Source organism: Tamandua tetradactyla, chromosome X (assembly GCF_023851605.1).
Source record: "Tamandua tetradactyla isolate mTamTet1 chromosome X, mTamTet1.pri, whole genome shotgun sequence".
Classification (NCBI taxonomy): domain Eukaryota; kingdom Metazoa; phylum Chordata; class Mammalia; order Pilosa; family Myrmecophagidae; genus Tamandua; species Tamandua tetradactyla.
This window is the reverse complement of record NC_135353.1, coordinates 37,380,735-37,399,240: the sequence shown is the minus strand read 5'-3', so window position 1 is coordinate 37,399,240 and position 18,506 is coordinate 37,380,735. Positions and strand designations below refer to the sequence as shown.

Genomic DNA, 18,506 nt, shown 5'->3' with positions numbered 1-18,506 from the left:
TTGGAGAGTTCAGAAATAGACCTTCACATCTTATGCTTAAGTGATTTTTGATGAGGTTGCCAAGTACACCCAACTGGGATAGAACCATATTGCCAGCAAATCATGCTGGGAGAACTGGAAATCGACGTGCAAAAGAATGAAAGAGGACCTCTACCTCACAATTTATATAAAAATTAACTCAAAATTGGTCAAAGACCTAAATATAACAGCCAGGACTATAAAACTCATATGAGAAAATGTAGGGAAGCATTTTTAAGGTCTTGTGGAAGGTGGTGATTTCCTAGAATTTACACCAAAAGCACAAGCAACAAAAGGAAAAAGAAATAGATTTTGATTAGGTTATTTCAATTGAGATGTGATTCCCCCCCCCCCCTATTCAAGGTGAGTCTTAATCCTCCTACTGGATTCCTTTGTAAGAGGATAAAATATACAGAGAAAGTAAGAGGTGAAATTAAGAGAAGCGCATAGAGAAAAACTCCAAAGAAGCTAAGAGAGGACCCACAAAAGGTGCAGAGAAGAAGCCACTGAAAGTAGAAGCTGAAAGCAATGAAACCTGGGAATGAATTACCAGCAGACACTGGCAATGTGCCTTCCCATGTGGCAGAGGGGTTTTGGATGCCAGCAGTCTGTCTTCAGAGTCCAGGTATCATCCCGTTGATATCTCGAGTTGGACATTTTCATGGCTTAAAAACTGTAACTTTGTAAGCTAATTATTCCCCATTGTAAAAGCCAACCCTTTTCTGTATATTGCATTCCAAAACACCATATATCAAATAAGGTTTTGATATCCAGAACATATATAAGGAAATCCTACAACTCAAAAATAAAAAGACTAGACAGATGGTTGGTCACATTGTGAGTGACAGGTGGCATGGATGGCACTGGCATGAGCCTGGAAGCAGATCTCCTGATTCTACTACCAGTAGCTGCTCAGCACAGCACTGTACATGCTGGAGCCCTGGAAGTGGATTGTGTTCAATTTCATGCTGGTGTCCATTATAAGGATGGCACTGTACATGGGATATGTCTTCATGCATCAGCACATTATGGTAATATTGCACTACTTTGAGCTTCTATAGTGACCAAGATGTGACTGGGATCCAGAGATTCCTAAGGGAGGAAACACCCTCTGAAGATGGAATGAGACCGTATCAGATGTCATAAGAAACCCTAATAGAAGCCAATCTAACCAACCTTGTGAACTAAAGACTAAAATTCATGAGTAGACCAGGAAAATACTCCTGACTCGTGTTGTTGTGTTCTTTATTTTTAATTTTTAAAGACGCTTTTGTAATTTTGCTTATTTTTGAAATATTTTTATTGACAAGACATAACAACATACAAACATGAACATTCTTAACATATAAACATTCCATTCTTGGTATATAATCAATGACTCACAATATCATCACATAGCTGTATATCCATCACCATGACCATTTCTTAGAACATTTGCATCACTCCAGATAAAGAAATAAAATGAAAAAAGAAAAAACTCATACATACAATACCCCTTACCCCTCCCTCTCATGGGCCACTAGTATTTCCATCTACCCAATATATTTTAACCTTTGTCCCCCCTATTTTTTTCTATACCCCTTACCACTCCCTTTCATTGCTCACTAGTATTTCAATCTACTCAATTTAATTTTTGTCTATTTTAACATTGTAGTCACTTGTACTTTGATTTCAGTAATTTTTTTTAACCTTTGTGACTGTTTCAATATTATACTGTGAAGGCTTTCTTAATGTAACTTTGAGTACATTTTAATTGTTTTCTATTTTTAAAATCCAAAGTCATTAGTTGAGCTTTACTGCTCTTGTTATTGTATGACATAAACATCTGCTTGGATATATTTCTATTCAACCAAAGTTTTCTAAGAAACAACAAAGATTTGGGGCAGAGGGATGGGGTGGGAGCATATTTTATTCATCACTACTTACGAAAGGTGTAGTACGAACTCTGGAATACAGTTTTAGTAATCAAGGCGCTACTGTAACAGCTTTTGATTTGAAACTATCAAATCAAAGTGTTTCTTAACAATGAAAAAGAAAAGAGCCTACTAAATTAGCATAAAGGAACATTTCACCTTTTAAATATTTAATTTCTTTGTGGAGTTATTCCCAGAAGACTATGGTGATGATTCTTGTTCTCAAGTGGTTAATAATTACATAGCATTACATAAAAGTGATTATGTAATGCTAATATGCCATAGGATTTTTTTTTTAACAGAAAATAAGTCAGTTTCCGCTGAGGGTCACTGTTAATAATTTACTTTCTTAAGTTTAGTTTCATGATTGTAATAGGTGCTGTAAATGCATTTGCCCATTGGAATAAAATATAATGAAACAAATGGTATTTAAGACCCATAGCAAAGTGAAGTGCAACTCTTTCACTCTTTGTAGTTTTCTTTTAAAGATTTCTATTCCTTAACAGCAAAATTACTACCTAATTTTAAAAATATAAATTCATTAACTACAAAGAGAAATAAACAAAATGAATAAGAAGACAAACAGCCCACTTGAAAAATGGGAAAACATCTTGAACAGACATGTTTCCAAATAGGAAGTAGAAATGGCTAAAAAAGCATATGAAAAGATTCTCAACATCACTAGGTTTTAGGAAATACAAATCAAAACCACAATGAGATATCTCACACCTACTAGATTGTTTACTATTAAAAAACAGAAAACTACAAGCATTGCTGAGGAGTGGAGAAATAGGAAGACTTATTCTCTGCTGGTGGAAATGTAGAATGTTGCAGCTGCTGTTGAAGACAATTCAGTGCTTCTTCTGGAAGCTGCGTATAGATATGCCATATGATATGTCAATCCCACTACTACGTATACACTCAGAAGAACTGAAAGCAGGGATGTGAACAGACATTTGTACATCAAAGTTCATAATGTCATTATTCACAATTGCCAAATGAGAGAAATGACCCATGCGTCCATGAACAAATGAATGGATAAGCAAAATGTCATATACACATATGGTAGAATATTATTAATGTCTAGGAAGGAATGAAGTCCTAATGCATGCAACAGCATGGATGAACGCTGAGAATATTATGTTGATTGAAATAAACCAGACACAAAAGGATAAATATTGTATGGTATCCCTACTATGAACTAATTATTATGGTCAAACTCATGGAATTAAAATCTAGAGTATAGGTTACCAGGCTGTGGAATAGAGGTCCAGAATGGGAAGCTAATTCATAATTTGTGTAGAATTTTTAGTAAGATTGATTGTAAATGTTTGGAAATGGGTAGAGGTGATGGTTGCTCATTACTGCGAGTGTAATTAACAGTGCTGAACAATGGGCATGATTGAGGTTGAAAGGGGACGTTTAAGGTTATGTATGCCACTAAAAGGAAAGCTAGAAGATAAAGCATGGGACTGTATCACATAATCAACCCTGTTGTGCACGACGACTGTGGTTAATATTACAAATATATTTTTCCATGAACTAGAACAAATGTATGTAACTATTACAAGTTGTTATAATAGGGTGTTATATGGGAAAGTTAAGTAGTAATATTAGTCTATTTCAGACTGAAGAAAATAATTAGAGTGTACAATATTTAAAATTTAAGATGCACTGTCAACAGTATAAGCCCCTGAGCTATGAACACTACTTTATAATTTTCAGCAGCATAATGAACATTCATTAGGCGCTACTTCTCTTATTCAAACCTGAAAGCTTCCCTATGCAAAAATTTCAGATTCCTATTTCAATTTCTTATCTAGTCCAGAACGAGAAGATTTATAAATGATTGTTACTTGAAGATTTCAGTATTATAACATTTTTCCCAATAGGTAATTCAATTGTAAGGATGCAAATATGTGTATCAAATATGCCATTTACTCAACTGGGTAACTCCCTGTAAGTTAGCTTGTTTTGTCAATATTTTTACCATCTTTGTTGTGAAACAAAATAGGAATGTCATCTATTATAATATTGCTTATTTTGTGCTACTTCTAAAATGGAACTTCAAAACCAAAATCATAATGCTTTCTTGTTATAACAAGGGCAAACTGACATTACAAGTTGAGCTCTAAGCAACGGAGAATATAAAAATATTACTAAATTCTCATCTTCCATCATATGATAAGTATCAACATTGACATACCTTTAGGAACAATGCAGGATTCTGCATCTTAAATAAAACATTGTGACTTCTAGCTGAAAAATGATAGTATTTGTGCACTCTGCTTCATAAAAAAGAACAAATTGAAAAAGAAAAAAAACCAAAATGAACAAAATCATTCTACTACTTAGAAATTATAGATAAATTATCTTCCATTATTGGGAAATGATAAATAACCCTCTGTGTCACATGATCTAACATTTAGATTCAAGTCTTTCAGTGTTAGGCTATTATTTGTAATAATCACTAAGTTAATTTACTCTGATTTTTGTATGGTTTATGCAGCAGGGTGAAATTAAAATCAGGATATAAGACAGTATTTTGTGTCAAGCACTTTATCAGTTTGCTAATGCTGCTGCAATGCAAATTACCAGAAATGGAATGGCTTTTAAAAAGTCACAAGTCTACAATTCTAAGGCCTTGAAAATGCACAAATTAAGACACCTAGAGAAGGTACATTGCCTCACGGAAGGCTGATCTGGGAAGGCATGTGCCTGGCATCTCTGGTCCTTATTCCCTATTCTGTTGCTTCCAGCTTCTGATGCCAGTGGCTTCCTCTCTAAGTATCTGTGAGCATTCACTTAGCTCCTCTGTGACTCCTCTGGTTTGCTTAGCATCTCATGGAAAGTCACATGGCAATGTCTGGTGGGATTTACCCCTGTCTAGGCATCTGCTCTCTCTGTCAGCACTCCAAACATCTCCAAACATATGTGTCTCTGTCAACTCTGAAGAAACTGCTCTCCAAGTCTCTGCATCTCCTCTGAGGTTTCTTCAAAATGTTCCCCTTTTAAAGTACTCTAGTAAACAAATAAAAACCCACCTTGGATGGGTGGAGTCACATCTTCATCTAATCAAAAGGTCACACTCACAATTGAGTACATTTCATCTTCGTGGAGATAATCTAATGAAAAGTTTCCGCCCTACAATATTGAATCAGGATTAAAAGAAAGGGCTGCACCTACAAGATTGGATCAGGATTAAAATATGACTTTTCTGGGGACTTACTAGTTTCGAAATGGCACAAGCACTATTTTGGAAGAAAAATTATAACAAAACATAAAAATACATTATAATCCCAAGATTCAACTTAAACTATGTGTCTTTAAGTAACTCCTTGAGCTTCCAGGAATTCCCAAGTTTATTTAGGTGCTTAGGGTAATAGATACAGGAATTTGAAAGGGAAATTCTTATAAAGAATACTCAATACCAGCCGGAAATTATTTTCACAGCTTCATAGTCTGTACAAAAGTGCACATTTTCGGGTCATCCCTCAAGAGAATGGTTAGAGCAGTGAGATGCTAAGGTCTTAGAGAGATCTAATGATCAATGTTGCCTTACAAGAATAAGATCTCCTCTGAAACCTGTTGATAAAGTTTACCAAAATAGGCCATAAAGGGAGGGCCTGATTTCAGATGTTGACCATTCTCCATTAAAACACCTAAAGAAAACTGTAGTCAGAATTCTGTGAATTCAAAGGCATTTAAAACTAAATTAAGAAGTACTTTGGAATGAACTATGTAGCAAGTGTGTGTGTTTTTACATATATAAACACATTGACTAACATATACATCTGCTTTCTATATATAAACACACATACATATATATTTATCAATATATGCACATATCTTTGGGTTTATTCATACATCAATATATACATATATGAATATACATTTTTATGCATATATCTGAATGTAAATACACACACACACACTCACACACACCTATATGGAGAGTGAAAGAGACTAGTCACAATCTTTAATTAGACCTGATAACACAATTACACCAAAATCTTGTGTATCTGTGCTGAATTTAGTCTTTAATGCATGTTCATCCTCAAATGTATTTCTATTGCTTAATTGTTTCTGTTCTTATTTTTAAAAAACTTATATTTTCATAAACTATAGTCGATTTAGCTTTCTGGCTCTCTGCCTAGATTGTTATTATTAAATATTTTTTCAAAAATCCTTTCATGGCTATAATGAGAAGGCATATTAAAGATTTCCTTGTTTAATGTAGGCATTTTTTTAAAAGCTCCTGGTTAAATATTCTTTATGAGTCCTCAACTTACTTAGAGGATCAATATTTTATGATTGCTTATTTTTTTGCCCCACATTTTCCTTCACACTTTGAATCCCCAGAGACAACGATTCATGGTTTCAAATGAACAACTCTCGAGAACTGGGGTGATTCAGTCCCTGAGCTTTTTGGTCCTCAGTGCCACCTCCCCCCACAGCGGGTATTTATATAGCATCATGGAAAGTAATTCTCCCTTCCTCACTGACTTTCTGCACTTGTCCAGCATGCTTCCTCCCCCTCAAACCAACGACAGATGTGGTCTTAGTGACACAGTCCACATTCTACTGAAAGAAAAGCAAAGATATGTCCAGTATCCCTGACAACAAACCTCAAGAGTGTTTACTAACTCTTTCCCTATTGGGCTAGCCTTATAAACTGGTCTCAGACAGACCTGTCTCCTTTCCATTAATTTCTTAATGTTGCCTACTTCCTTCTATCACCAGCCCAGCTTAATTGCTTGAAACTTTAAGAACGGAAATGTCATCATAAGTGAAGACCTCAGTGGGTCAAAGATGAACATTTCCTTTTGTGGTTCTTGTCTCCAGTACTAATCTGGGCCACTGGAGTTTCCCCTGGACATTCACCATGGGAGGTCTTTTTAAAAAATGACTTTTGTTTATAAGCATACTATAACAACTACGCATACCTGACCTCAAACTTCTAATCTACTTTCATTTTTATCTTTGTGTTGTTGTTGTTGATGTTGTCTAATCTACTTTCTATTTCAGCGTAAATCGTTTTGTGTTCATCCTGTTTGGTATTAGTTGAGCTTCATGGATTTGTGTAGTCATAATTTCGATCAGATTTGGGAAATTTTTGGACACTTTCTTCAAATATTTTTATCTCTCTCTTCTCCTTTTAGGATTATGATGTATATATTGTATGCTTGATGGTACCCCACAGTTTCATCAGTCTTTGTTCTGGTGTTTATTCCGTTTTTCTTTCTGCCCCTCAAAATGGATGGTATTTTTTATTCTTTCTTCTGCTTCACACAATAAGCTACTGAACTCTTCTATTGAATTTTTCATTTGCTATTGGAATTTTCAGCTCTAGAATTTCTATTTGGTTTTTCTTTATAGTTTGTATCTCATTATTGCAATTTCATTTTGTTCATATATCATTTTGCTGATTTCCTTTAGTTCTTTGTTCATATTTTCTATTTTCCTTTAGTTCATTAACCCTGCTTAGGAGAGTTGATCGAAAGGTTTTTTTGTTTGTTTGTTTGTTTTTGATGCATGGTCCTATGGTCCAGGAATTCAAACTGGGCTCCCACATAAAAGGCGAGCATTCTACCACTGCACCAGATCTAAAGTCTTTGATAAGTAATTCCAGAGAATGAGTTTCCTCTGAAATAGTTTCCATTTTTTTTTCCTGTGACTAGGCCATATTTTCTTGTATCCTTGCTGCTTTTTAAAACTTTTGTTGAGAACTCGACATTCTTTGTATTATGTTTGGCAACTCTGGAAGTATCATTCTCTTTCATCAGTCCACCAGACAAAGAACAAGAACAAAAGAAAGAAAATAAAGATAAAGAAAAATATAAAATAAATAGTAACAACCAGACAAAATGCCTTAAGAAAAGTCTTCACTGTTTTTTCAAGAGTCTCTGTGGCTACAACTGGGAAGCTAAAGCTACTGCTATCAAGGTTGAAACCAAGGTTAGGATTACCATTGGTATTTCAAGGATCCACCAGACCAAAAAATAATAAACTAAGAGAGAAAGAAATAAAGAAAACCAACAAAAAATTCCCTGCTTTTTTATAGCCTGGTAGATGCTAGCATGAAGCCAAAGTTGCTGCTGCCCAAAGGCCAAAACCAAGACTATCATTTGTCCGGGGCCCTCGGGGACCTGCTACACTAAGAAAGGCCCATGCACAAAACAAAGGAAACCAAAGAAATAAAAATGTGCTAACTTTATATCCCAGTGAATGCTGGTAGAAGTTTAGAAAGCCACTGTTTTCAAAAGGCCTAACCAACTCTGTGTCTGCAATGGACCATTAGGGATCTGTCAGACCATGAAGCACCCATAGTCAGAAGGAAGAGAAAAAAATAAAAAAGAACAACCAAAGAAGGTGCCCTGGCTCTTTACATTCTGGTGGATGATGCTGGGAGGCTGGAAACTGCTGTTGCCCAGAGGGCCAAAAGCAGGGCTGCTGTCTGCCAATTCTTCAGGGATCGCCCAGTGATACTCTGACTTTTAATCACATCTTTTGGAAGTCAAGGTTTCTTCTGCCCATCCTGAGCCCAGCTAGCTGCTCCCAGAATCTTGACCATCTTTCTGCAGTTGCAATGGGAGCTGGGTAACTGGTTTCTGCTTTCATGTAAAAAACCTGAACACTCCACAGCCTCTGCCTTCATCCAACATTCTTGTGGTTGATCTAAATGACCAATCTGGTTCAAGAGGTTATAATCTAATCAATCTCAATCCCTTTTTCTTGCTCATTATTTTTTCTGGTGGACGGAATGATCTGAACACTTCCCATTCTGCATTTTGTGTCTGTGCTCTCCCCTAGGATTGTTTCATATAATTGTTTTCAGACATTTTACCAAGCATGACAGCTAAAATTAAAACTATTAAAAACTACAACCCATAACACCACTCACACATAAAATTGCTTTTGTCGGTTTTCCCCCCTTGGTTTAAATACCCCATAGAGCAAAATATTCTGCTTTGGACATTAGGAGCTATTTCATATTGCTATAAGTTTTATAAGTTTCAAGAATTTTTGTTACCCAGCTATCTGAACTTAACATCTGTTCTAGTTTGCTAGCTGCCAGAATGTAATATACCAGAAATGGAATGGCTTTTAAAAGGGGAATTTAAAAAGTTGCTAGTTTACAGTTCTAAGGTCAAGAAAGTGTCCCAATTAAAACAAGCCTACAGAAATGTCCAATCAAAGGCATTCATCCAGGGAAAGATACCTGGGTTCAAGAAGGCCAATGAAGTTCAGTGTTTCTTGGTCAAGTGAGAAGGCACATGGTGAACACAGTCAGGGCTTCTCTCTCAGCTGGAATGGCGAATATGGCGTCATCTGCTAGCTTTCTCTCCTGGCTTCCTGTTTCATGAAGCTCCCCAGGAGGCATTTTCCTTCTTCATCTCCAAAGGTCACTGACACGTGGACTCTCTGCTTTGTGGTGCTGCCGCATTCTCTGCTCTCTCCTAATCTCCTTCATTCTCCAAAATGTTTCCTCTTTTATAGGACTCCAGAAATTTATCAAGACCCACCCAAATAGGTGGAGACATGTCGTCACCTAATCCACTTTAACAACCACTCTTGATTAAATTGCATCTCAAAGGAGATGATCTGATTACAGCTTCAAACATACAGTATTGAATAGGGATTATTCTGCCTTTATGAAATGGGATTTGGATTAAAACATGGCTTTTCTAGGGGACATACATCATTGCAAACCAGCACAACACCTGTTTTATTTTTAAGCCTTTCTGCCTGAATTTATAACTACGATTTTCTACTTCACTAATTTGCTTCTTAATTTTTATTTGCAGATTTATGTCAATCATCCCTCTAAAATGGTAAACCAATAACACAATAGAGCTTTGAATAAACATTTGCAAAAACACCACACAATACATATAGGTCTCACACTATACTTTAACAAAGTATCTTTTTTTTTTTTTTTTTTTAATTGACAGAAGATAGCTACATAGTTAGGTAAATGATAAATAGATAGATAGATAGATAATAGATAGATAGATTAGATGAAAGAAAGAAAGAAACAAAAAGAAATAGATGATAGAATCATATGGCAAATGGGCAAAATGTTAAAAGTTTGGGGGATCTTGGGTATCTGAATGGGGAGTACGTTGGAGTTCTCAGATGGATTTTGTGTGATTTTTGCAACTGTCCTATAACTTTTTTTTTATTAATTAAAAAAAGAATTAACAAAACAATTAGAAATCATTCCAATCTACATGTACAATCAGTAATTCTTAATAACATCACATAGTTGCATATTCATCATTTCTTAGTACATTTGCATCGATTTAGAAAAAGAAATAAAAATACAACAGAATAAGAATTAAAACAATAATAGAAAGAAAAAAAAACAAAAAAAAACAAAAACAAAAAACCTATACCTCACATGCAGCTTCATTCAGTGTTTTAACATAATTGCATTACAATTGGGTAGTATTGTGCTGTCCATTTCTGAGTTTTTATATCCAGTCCCGTTGTACAGTCTGTATCCCTTCAGCTCCAATTATCCCTTCTCTTTTTTTTTTTTTTTTAATTAACGGAAAAAAAGAAATTAACCCAACATTTAGAGATCATACCATTCTACACATGCAATCATTAATTCTTAACATCATCACATAGATGCATGATCATCATTTCTTAGTACATTTGCATTGGTTTAGAAGAACTAGCAACATAACCGAAAAAGATATAGAATGTTAATATAGAGAAAAAAATAAAAGTAATAATAGTAAAATCAAAACAAAACAAAACAAAACAAAACAAAAACCTATAGCTCAGATGCAGCTTCATTCAGTGTTTTAACATGATTACTTTACAATTAGGTATTATTGTGCTGTCCATTTTTGAGTTTTTGTATTTTTAGTCCTGTTGCACAGTCTGTATCCCTTCAGCTTCAATTACCCATTGTCTTACCCTGTTTCTAACTCCTGCTGAACTCTGTTACCAATGACATATTTCAAGTTTATTCTCGAATGTCCATTCACATCAGTGGGACCATACAGTATTTGTCCTTTAGTTTTTGGCTAGTCTCACTCAGCATAATGTTCTCTAGGTCCATCCATGTTATTACATGGTTCATAAGTTTATCTTGTCTTAAAGCTGCATAATATTCCATCGTATGTATATACCACAGTTTGTTTAGCCACTCTTCTGTTGATGGAGATTTTGGCTGTTTCCATCTCTTTGCAATTGTAAATAATGCTGCTATAAACATTGGTGTGCAAATGTCCGTTTGTGTCTTTGCCCTTAAGTCCTTTGAGTAGATACCTAGCAATGGTATTGCTGGGTCGTATGGCAATTCTATATTCAGCTTTTTGAGGAACCGCCAAACTGCCTTCCACAGTGGTTGCACCATTTGACATTCCCGCCAACAGTGGATAAGTGTGCCTCTTTCTCCGCATCCTCTCCAGCACTTGTCATTTTCTGTTTTGTTGATAATGGCCATTCTGGTGGGTGTGAGATGATATCTCATTGTGGTTTTGATTTGCATTTCTCTAATGGCCAGGGACATTGAGCATCTCTTCATGTGCCTCTTGGCCATCCGTATTTCCTCTTCTGAGAGGTGTCTGTTCAAGTCTTTTTCCCATTTTGTAATTGGGTTGGCTGTCTTTTTGTTGTTGAGATGAACAATCTCTTTATAAATTCTGGATACTAGACCTTTATCTGATATATCATTTCCAAATATTGTCTCCCATTGTGAAGGCTGTCTTTCTACTTTCTTGATGAAGTTCTTTGATGCACAAAAGTGTTTAATTTTGAGGAGTTCCCATTTATTTATTTCCTTCTTCAGTGCTCTTGCTTTAGGTTTAAGGTCCATAAAACCGCCTCCAGTTGTAAGATCCATAAGATATCTCCCAACATTTTCCTCTAACTGTTTTATGGTCTTAGACCTAATGTTTAGATCTTTGATCCATTTTGAGTTAACTTTTGTATAGGGTGTGAGAGATGGGTCTTCTTTCATTCTTTTGCATATGGATATCCAGTTCTCTAGGCACCATTTATTGAAGAGACTGCTCTGTCCCAGGTGAGTTGGCTTGACTGCCTTATCAAAGATCAAATGTCCATAGATGAGAGGGTCTATATCTGAGCACTCTATTCGATTCCATTGGTCGATATATCTATCTTTATGCCAATACCATGCTGTTTTGACCACTGTGGCTTCATAATATGCCTTAAAGTCAGGCAGCGCGAGACCTCCAGCTTCGTTTTTTTTCCTCAAGATGTTTTTAGCAATTCGGGGCACCCTGCCCTTCCAGATAAATTTGCTTATTGGTTTTTCTATTTCTGAAAAATAAGTTGTTGGGATTTTGATTGGTATTGCATTGAATCTGTAAATCAATTTAGGTAGGATTGACATCTTAACTATATTTAGTCTTCCAATCCATGAACACGGTATGCCCTTCCATCTATTTAGGTCTTCTGTGATTTCTTTTAGCAGTTTTTTGTAGTTTTCTTTATATAGGTTTTTTGTCTCTTTAAATTTATTCCTAGGTATTTTATTCTTTTAGTTGCAATTGTAAATGGGATTCGTTTCTTGATTTCCCCCTCAGCTTGTTCATTACTAGTGTATAGAAATGCTACAGATTTTTGAATGTTGATCTTGTAACCTGCTACTTTGCTGTACTCATTTATTAGCTCTAGTAGTTTTGTTGTGGATTTTTCCGGGTTTTCGACGTATAGTATCATATCGTCTGCAAACAGTGATAGTTTTACTTCTTCCTTTCCAATTTTGATGCCTTGTATTTCTTTTACTTGTCTAAATGCTCTGGCTAGAACCTCCAACACAATGTTGAATAATAGTGGTGATAGTGGACATCCTTGTCTTGTTCCTGATCTTAGGGGGAAAGTTTTCAATTTTTCCCCATTGAGGATGATATTAGCTGTGGGTTTTTCATATATTCCCTCTATCATTTTAAGGAAGTTCCCTTGTATTCCTATCTTTTGAAGTGTTTTCAACAGGAAAGGATGTTGAATCTTGTCGAATGCCTTCTCTGCATCAATTGAGATGATCATGTGATTTTTCTGCTTTGATTTGTTGATATGGTGTATTACATTAATTGATTTTCTTATGTTGAACCATCCTTGCATACCTGGGATGAATCCTACTTGGTCATGATGTATAATTCTTTTAATGTGTTGTTGGATACGATTTGCTAGAATTTTATTGAGGATTTTTGCATCTGTATTCATTAGAGAGATTGGTCTGTAGTTTTCTTTTTTTGTAATATCTTTGCCTGGTTTTGGTATGAGGGTGATGTTGGCTTCATAGAATGAATTAGGTAGTTTTCCCTCCACTTCGATTTTTTTGAAGAGTTTGAAGAGAATTGGTATTAATTCTTTCTGGAACGTTTGGTAGAATTCACATGTGAAGCCATCTGGTCCTGGACTTTTCTTTTTAGGAAGCTTTTGAATGACTAATTCAATTTCTTTACTTGTGATTGGTTTGTTGAGGTCATCTATGTCTTCTTGAGTCAAAGTTGGTTGTTCATGTCTTTCCAGGAACCCATCCATTTCCTCTAAATTGTTGTATTTATTAGCGTAAAGTTGTTCATAGTATCCTGTTATTACCTCCTTTATTTCTGTGAGGTCAGTAGTTATGTCTCCTCTTCCATTTCTGATCTTATTTATTTGCATCCTCTCTCTTCTTCTTTTTGTCAATCTTGCTAAGGGCCCATCAATCTTATTGATTTTCTCATAGAACCAACTTCTGGCCTTATTGATTTTCTCTATTGTTTTCATGTTTTCAATTTCATTTATTTGTGCTCTAATCTTTGTTATTTCTTTCCTTTTGCTTGCTTTGGGGTTAGCTTGCTGTTCTTTCTCCAGTTCTTCCAAATGGATAGTTAATTCCTGAATTTTTGCCTTTTCTTCTTTTCTGATATAGGCATTTAGAGCAATAAATTTCCCTCTTAGCACTGCCTTTGCTGCGTCCCATAAGTTTTGATATGTTGTGTTTTCATTTTCATTCGCCTCGAGGTGTTTGCTAATTTCTCTTGCAATTTCTTCTTTGACCCAGTCGTTGTTTAGGAGTGTGTTGTTGAGCCTCCACGTATTTGTGAATTTTCTGGCACTCTGCCTATTATTGATTTCCAACATCATTCCTTTATGGTCCGAGAAAGTGTTGTGTAAGATTTCAATCTTTTTAAATTTGTTGAGACTTGCTTTGTGACCCAGCATATGGTCTATCTTTGAGAATGATCCATGAGCACTTGAGAAAAAGGTGTATCCTGCTGTTGTGGGATGTAATGTCCTATAAATGTCTATTAAGTCTAGTTCATTTATAGTAATATTCAGATTCTCTATTTCTTTGTTGATCCTCTGTCTAGATGTTCTGTCCCTTGATGAGAGTGGTGAGTTGAAGTCTCCAACTATTATGGTATATGAGTCTATTTCCCTTTTCAGTGTTTGCAGTGTATTCCTCACGTATTTTGGGGCATTCTGATTCGGTGCGTAAATATTTATGATTGTTATGTCTTCTTGTTTAATTGTTCCTTTTATTAGTATATAGTGTCCTTCTTTGTCTCTTTTAACTGTTTTACATTTGAAGTCTAATTTGTTGGATATTAGTATAGCCACTCCTGCTCTTTTCTGGTTGTTATTTGCATGAAATATCTTTTCCCAACCTTTCACTTTCAACCTATGTTTATCTTTGGGTCTAAGATGTGTTTCCTGTAGACAGCATATCGAAGGATCCTGTTTTTTAATCCATTCTGCCAATCTATGTCTTTTGATTGGGGAATTCAGTCCATTGACATTTAGTGTTATTACTGTTTGGATAATATTTTCCTCTAACATTTTGCCTTTTGTATTATATATATCATATCTGATTTTCCTTCTTTCTACACTCTTTTCCATATCTCTCTCTTCTGTCTTTTTGTATCTGACTCTAGTGCTCCCTTTAGTATTTCTTGCAGAGCTGGTCTCTTGGTCACAAATTCTTTCAGTGACTTTTTGTCTGAGAATGTTTTAATTTCTCCCTCATTTTTGAAGGATAATTTTGCTGGATATAGGAGTCTTGGTTGGCAGTTTTTCTCTTTTAGTATTTTAAATATATCATCCCACTGTCTTCTAGCTTCCATGGTTTCTGCTGAGAAATCTACACAAAGTCTTATTGGGTTTCCCTTGTATGTAATGGATTGTTTTTCTCTTGCTGCTTTCAAGATCTTCTCTTTCTCTTTGACCTCTGACATTCTAACTAGTAAGTGTCTTGGAGAACGCCTATTTGGGTCTACTCTCTTTGGGGTGCGCTGCACTTCTTGGATCTGTAATTTTAGGTCTTTCATAAGAGTTGGGAAATTTTCAGTGATAATTTCTTCCATTAGTTTTTCTCCTCCTTTTCCCTTCTCTTCTCCTTCTGGGACACCCACAACACGTATATTTGTGCGGTTCATATTGTCCTTGAGTTCCCTGATACCCTGTTCAAATTTTTCCATTCTTTTCCCTATAGTTTCTGTTTCTTTTTGGAATTCAGATGTTCCATCCTCCAAATCACTAATTCTATCTTCTGTCTCTTTAAATCTATCATTGTAGCTATCCATTATTTTTTCTATGTTTGCTACTTTATCCTTCACTTCCATAAGTTCTGCGATTTGTTTTTTCAGTTTTTCTATTTCTTCTTTATGTTCAGCCCATGTCCTCTTCATGTCCTCCCTCAATTTATCGATTTCATTTTTGAAGAGGTTTTCCATTTCTGTTCGTATATTCAGCATTAGTTGTCTCAGCTCTTGTGTCTCATTTGAGCTATTGGTTTGTTCCTTTGACTGAGCCATATTCTCAATCTTTTGAGCGTGGACAGTTATCTTCTGCTGCTGGCGTCTGGGCATTTATTCAGATTTCTCTTGGTGTTGGACCCAGCAAGGTTGTAATATTTTTCTGTGAAATCTCTGGGTTCTGTTTTTCTTATCCTGCCCAGTAGGTGGCGCTCGTGGCACACGTTTGTCTGCGGGTCCCACCAGTAAAAGGTGCTGTGGGACCTTAAACTTTGGAAAACTCTCGCCGTCCTGGGGGTTCGCTAGCCGAAGCGGCTTGAGCCGGCCCGCGGTCCGAACGCAGGGAGGGTTGCTGGTCGCCGCAGCCAGGGAAAGAGCCCGTCCGAATTTCCTAGTCGGCCCTGGGCAACAAGCCTGGCGGGAGGGCGCCAGCGGCCCGCCCGAGAGAGTGCACGTTCCCCGGCAGTCACGGGTTTGGAAGGGGCCTCCCCCACCCGTCACCGTTCTCCGCGGCCTGGGGGTTTCTGATCCAATTCTCTCAGTTGGTCCGGGGGCTGCGCGTGGTGTGGGCGCCAGCCGCCTTGGTTTCAGGGGACCGCCTCTCCAATTCTCCCAGCCGGCCCGGGAAGGGGGAAGGGAGTAACTCCGGCCGCTTGCCACCCCGCCCGGTAAGGCCCGCGCGCCTCGGCGATCTCACCCGAGCTGCTTCTCTCAGCCAGCCAGCCGTTCCAGGATGGGGTATGCTGTCTTTTTTATCTCTGTTGTGGCTTTGGGCGCTTTCTGTATCGTTTCTACTCCCCTAGTAGGTGTCCTGGAGAAGAAACTAAGATCCGCGCGTCTTACTAAGCCGCCATCTTCCAGGAAGTCTCTAACAAAGTATCTTATTGCATGCTTGATTATAGCAAAAATTTATGTTCAGACTGGTCCATGATTATGACAAAAGATATGTCCTTCCTTTTAAGATCATAGCCCTCTCAACTTTACTGTAATAGAAAAATTAAAACAATTAAAAACTACAACCCATAACACCACTCACACATAAAATTTAATCCCCTGACCAAAAAAAAAAAAAACTCCACAAAATGCACAAATACACAAACAAAATGGAAATTAAAAAAAAAAAAACACCTCAGCCCATAGTCCAAAACAGATTAAAACTCAGGAGAAGTTTCTACTGTCCGCATGCTTTGAAGAGTGGGGTCGGGAACAGCAAAAGAAATGAACACTTTATGTTTCACAACATCGCATAGAAAAATGGTGGCAACTTGTTATGAGGAAAAGACATATTTTGTCCCATAAGAAAGGAGGAAGTACCCATAATAAGTACTAACTACCCTGAGTCTGTATCAACCAAGTAATTGAGTAGCCACTTCTTTATTGCTAAAAATGGTTTCACAAATGTCAGTTATTGCCTTCAATCCACATATCTGTATGTATTTATTTGAACAATTCAACATTTAGGAAATGAAACAAGACAAAAAATATACAAAAAAAAAAGATGAGGGTGAAGGGAACAGACAGAGAAGGTGATAATTATGACACATTTTATTTTAGGAAGTGTAGTCATAGTAAATGAAGAAATTTAGGTTGTGTGGGTCACAGAAAGAATTTTGGTGTCTGTTTATGTTGAGTATTGCACTTTTCATATACTTCATAAGTTGAGGCATGAGATTAAGGTAATATTCCATTGTGGTATTGTAGAACTTCACTGAGTTAATTCTGGCTAGAAAATAAAAATTGCACTGGAAAACATGCAAATCAACTGGATTAGAGGACTCAATAAGTCTCTCAGTATAAAGCAAGATGATCCAAGGGAAACTTTTGTAAAAGTTGCAAGAAAATAATCAGTAGAACTCTTTCCAGCAAAAGAAGAGTAAGCAAATATAAAAACAAAACAAATAAACAAAAACTGAACAATGACAAAAAATTCTCAGAACCCATGGGTTTATGAAAACAAATATAGAAGTATGGAAAAGAAAATTATTAGGGTGATTCACAGGAATTTCTGGGGAAAAAATGCAAAACTCCTCAGATGTTAATTCTCCCCAAATGGATCAGCAGATTAAGTGCAGTACCAATCAAAATTCCAAGTGACTTTTTGTAGAAATTGAGGAGATATTTATAAATTCATATGAAACTTCAAGGGACCCAGAACAAACAAGAAAAATTAATTGAAAAGGATCAAGTTGTATGATTAACACTACCTGATTTCAGAAATTATTATAAATCTGCAGTAATCAAGAGAGTGTTGTCTTGTGTTCAGATATTTACTGGAATAAAGTAGAATGTCTAGAAATAAACCCACTATATATGGTCAATTGATTTTTGAGAAATGTGAAAAAGTGGAAAAAAATAGAATTTTCAACAAATATTACTGGAACAACTGGACATCAATATGCAAAACAGTATCTGAACCCTTACCTCACACCACACAAAGTAGTCCAAAATAGATTAAAAAAATATATAAAAACTAAAATATTAAAGCTTCTCAAAGAAAACATATAGCAAAATATTTATGACCTTGGATTAGACAGCACATTGTTAGATACAACACAAGAACATCATCTGTAAAAGAAAATATTGGTAAGTTGGATGTATTAGTCAAGGTTGTCCAAAGAAACAGAACCAATAATGTATATAAATAGATTGTTTTATGGGATTGGCTCATGTCATTTTGGGAGCTGGCAAGCTCAAGTTCTGTAGGGAACAGCATGGTGGAAACTCAGGCATGATTTTTTCTTTAGGAAACCTCAGTTTTTGCTCTTAAGGCCTACTACTAATTGGAGAGCCACTTACATTATTGAAGTCAATTTCCTTTACCTAAATTTAAATGAATATAGAGATTAAC

General features: G+C 36.2%; 1 pseudogene; it reads left to right on the top strand.

Annotated features, from left to right (window-relative positions):
* Nucleotides 1–872: 872 nt before the first annotated feature.
* On the top strand, nucleotides 873–1,079 carry LOC143672163 (serine palmitoyltransferase small subunit A pseudogene; annotated as a pseudogene).
* The last annotated feature ends 17,427 nt before the right edge of the window (nucleotides 1,080–18,506 follow it).